General features: G+C 39.9%; 1 protein-coding gene across 1 annotated transcript in view; it reads left to right on the top strand.

The window, feature by feature from the left end:
* Positions 1-4,559, top strand: part of USP25 (ubiquitin specific peptidase 25) — a 94,478-nt gene that overhangs the window by 6,275 nt on the left and 83,644 nt on the right. The gene's annotated exons all lie outside the window — the stretch shown is intronic.

The raw sequence follows: 4,559 nt of genomic DNA, 5'->3' as shown, positions 1-4,559 counted from the left end.
GAGCAGGGGTTGGGGTTGGGGGAAGCTTCAGATTTAGAGGACCTACAAGAGGGATGAAGTCCCACACAGAGTCTGGCTACACTGAAAAAAACCTCAGGAAAATGGGCTAGAAATGGCAATCTTCTATTTAAATCTTCCATCAGAAGAAGCAAAACCAACATCAATTTCAGAGAAGTGAGGAAGAGGAAATGCTCACCCCCTGATTGTAAATTGTTTTAACTTATCTTAATATTGCATTTTTATGTTACTGTAACCTAATGATGAAGGAAAATTAGAAATAAATAAAATAAAAGCATAGCTCATATGACTATTGTTTCTTCCTGGTTCCTTAGATAAATCTATTAACAGGTCAGCATTAAGTTGGGCCTGACCTTAGAGATGTTGGCAAACCCCATCATACTCAGATTTGGGAAGACCAACCTCTGTGTTTCCATTGAGAATGACCTCTGTAACCCAAATGGACATAGATCACTTTGCTTTGGTGCTCATGTGTTCTCATGTTTTCCAACCTCTTTGAATGTACCATACATAAATAGTCCAGAACCTCAAGCCCTGTTATGGCTTTCACTATGAATCTAGTGCTGTTGTCACTAGATAACTTCATCCAAAATAATCTGACATTATTATATTGGGGGGATCTATATTGGCACTTAGGAACTAATCTTAGCCAATTTTAATAAAACAGACATCTTTGCATTATTTACTAGCATCATAGAACATCTATGTCTGAATGTAGAAAAATATGGATGGGTGTTTGACTGTAAGCACCTCCTACTTGATATAACTAATGGTTGGACTTCTGCTATAGGCAAATGTCTTACTAAAAGCCTCACAATGATTATGGGTGTCCACAAGCCAGATGGAAACTCACCTTGAAAGGCTAAGAACAGAAGAGCAGTAATAATATTGCATCCCATAGTTGGGACAATTTCCAAATGAATCTTAGTGACAGCCAAAAAGAGGAGGCCATTTCCAAAAGAACTAACTTGAGAATTAATAGTGATTTATTACTGAGCGAGTTGACATTAATTAAAGCAGATTTAGCAGCATCCTTATCACTTGAAGTTGATGTTATTACAGCAAGCTGGAAAGAGAATACAAATTAATCAAACAGTGGTCTTTTGCTCACAGAGTTTCTTCCAGTATAGGATTGCCAAAGTTTCTTCCCATATGTAGGATGCCAGATCACTGTACCATTTACCTGCCTCAAGACTCTGGGAAAAGGTGTGTGCATTGTGCCTCTTGATCAGTGCCAAATTTATGTATAAGCTAAACAAGCTATATAGCTTAGGGCCCCATGCTCTTGGGCCCCCAAAAAACTTAAAGGAAAAAACTGGATGTACATTTCCAAAATATAAGATAAAAAACAAACAAAATGGATTTAGATACCTATTAGGTCCACAAATTACCATGCAGCATACATTCAACACCAAAAAAGCGACAATTTGTTGTTGACAAAGGATAGCTGGACATATAAAGGGCCCCATTACCTTCAGTAGCAGTGTGCAGTGGTTATATCCTCACTCAGCTCCTTGGAAAATTCAAAGGGGACAGAATCTGAATGGTGTTTCTTGGTTATCTCACTTCAAATGTTGATTATAAGCAGTATATGAACAATGGCTGACCTCACTCCAGATGGCCACATGTTGAACATAGTTGTCTCAGTTGAATAAACCTATATACCATAGACTTCTACATACATAGCCTTCACTGGTTCAGATATCTACAGTGACTCACTGCATAGATGTCAGGAGCAAATTGAAATAATGTATTTTAATGCATAATCCCCCTCCGTACATAGAATGTGTGAATGGGGTGTGTGCACGCTGCTTTTGAAGTCAGTCATGGGAAAAGATGAAATATCCTTGACATTTACAAAAACAAGACATTTAGTGAAATACTCTATTTGGTCGGAGTATCCTCACTAAATCACTAGCAACATTTTCCTGGGAATCTGTGCCCATGAGCCCGAAAAGGTTGGTGACTCCAGCTCTACTAAAACCGTTCTCTCAATGAAGTGGCAATGCAAAAAGGAAGCCAGACCGACTGAACACCACAGCAACCCTAATTAGATGGAACACCACAGCATCCTAGAGAGCAATGTGGATACACTTAAAGAGAGCTTACTTTAAGTACTGTAAAACACCAGGTTTCTTATTTTGGGGTGGGGGAGGTGGCTTGTGAAGTTATAGGATCATTAAATCTTGGGAAATTACAATAATTTAGAAGTATGGCTGGGGGGAGTGGGGCAGCAAGGCAGATTCCAGATAGAGACATGAATTAGAAAGTAAACTGAAACTAGAGGGAAAACTCCTGTTCTTTTGTGGTGACAAGTCTTCCCATTTACTTTTGAAGCTCTCTTCAGAGTGCTTGCTGCTAAAGGTTACAAAAAGTGTTCCATGTTTATAATTCAGCTGCACTATGCACAGCAAGTCAGTGTAAAAATGAAGCACATGAATAATGGAGAGACCACCATTTCTCCAGCATGCTTTTGTTATGACTCCTCTTTTAAAAGTCCAACAAGGGACCTCATTTTGCTATAGCAAGTCAACTGTATGGTGTCAACGAGGCTTTAGTGTATTTGTGTGTGTCTCCTAGCTCATTAGTGTTCTGCGAGGTACAAAATCTCTCAAGCAGTGGTGACTCCAACATATGGAGTCCCAGCTTCCCAACCCTATAAAACAAACCCTGCCATCCCCTCACAATCCCATGCCTCTTTCCCCCTCACTTTTTCACTTTGTGATTCTGTACCCCTCAAGTCTTCCTATGTGAGCACAGTTAAGCCTGTATTGAGCTGTTTGTACATAAGGGGACATGTATCATGTGCTCCAATTATATGAAAGCTTGGTAAGTGCATTTACATTTTAAAAGAACCTAATTGGTCCTATGTGACTTTGCTTGTAAGGCAGTACAGACAAAGACACAGGATCATTTTTTTCTTTGTAGAAAAGACAAATATTCAGAAGTTGACAGTATGTGTTTGCAAGATTCATCCTGAGGACATTCTCTCCAGTAATCCTCCTCTGTGTTTGAACTAGAACATAAGAGACCTACTGGATCAGGTGAAAGGCCCATCAAATCCAGGGGTCAGCAAATTTTTCCAATTGTGGACTGGTCACTGTCCCTCAGACTATGTGGTGGGCCAGACTATATTTTGGAAAAATATATATGAATGAATTTCTATGCCCCACAAATAACCCAGAGAGGCATTTTAAATATAAGCACACATTCTACTCATGTAAAAACACCAGGCAGGCCCCACAAATAACTCAGAGATGCATTTTAAATAAAGGACACATTCTACTCATGTAAAAACATGCTGATTCCTGGACCGTCTGCAGGCTGGATTGAGAAGGTAATTGGGCCACATCCAGCCCCTGGGCCTTAGGTTGCCTACCCCTGATCTGATCCACAATCCTGTTTTCACAGAAGCCAATCAAATGCCTATGGCAAGCAGGATATGAGCAAAACAATATTATCACCACTTTCCCAGCCACTGATATTCAGAGGTATACTGCCTCAGAGAGTGTAGGTAGAACACAGCTATTATGACTGAAAGCCACTGATACACCTATCCTGCATGAAACTCTCTATAATGCTAAGCATTTTCTTTTCTGTTTTGTGTCACTTTTGGTTGTGTTTCCATTTTACTGAATCCAGTGGCATGTAGCCCTTTTATTTGTCGGGATTCCTTTCTGTTGACTTGATTCTTATCCAGAATCCAGATAATGTAACTGAATTAGCTTAAGCCCTAATATTTCTGGTGAAAATGACCTGCAGATCTGGCAGAGAACCACTTTTAATAGAAGACCGGGATACAATTCTTTATGTGGACTTTTCACTGACTCAGAATTTTATATTTTCCCCTTCCCACCCCCACATATTTCTTAAAATAGCAGAGTATATTTCTTGCTCTAAAATGCTGCTGAAAAGCAGACTACTGAAGACGTAGGGTGATTAACTGAGCTCCGGGTTTTATTTTTTTAATGTTCTTTCCCTTCAATTTGTTTATGGATAAAGCAGGGGGACAGGGGGGAGAAAGAGATTGTTCCTTTTATTTATATAATTTCCACCAGAAACTGGAGAATCACCTATTGTGGGTACTAAAAACAGTCGATATCAGGTATGGCGCCTGAAATTAGATGTACAAGTTAGAAAGCAGCACATTATTGTGATTTAAGGGCAACACTCACTTCTTCAGCAGTTCATTGCTAAAGCAGCAAGCCATTATCACATGTATTGAAATTGGATAGCAGCAATTTCACCAGAACAAGTATAGTAGTTCTGCTTTACTGTACAGACATAGCCTCTGTTAATTCTGACAACATCCTGTAAGGTAGATCAGTCCTGTTATCCTGATCTTGCAGATTGGCAGTGGAGTGGGCTGGGGTGGGCTGGAGCTGACAGCAGCTTGTCAAAGGCCATCTAGTGAACTCATGGCAATAAGGCAATATTTGAAATGGGGACTTGGCTCACAGCTCACATTCTCAGTTGCCACAGTACACCACTAATTGCAGAGGAAAACACAGTGAAGGTCAAGCAGAGCAGAACAAGAGCAA

This window comes from Podarcis liolepis (genome assembly GCF_965112155.1).
Source record: "Podarcis liolepis genome assembly, chromosome: 4".
Classification (NCBI taxonomy): domain Eukaryota; kingdom Metazoa; phylum Chordata; class Lepidosauria; order Squamata; family Lacertidae; genus Podarcis; species Podarcis liolepis.
Note: the sequence above shows the minus strand (reverse complement) of the source record. Positions and strands in the feature narration are given on the sequence as shown.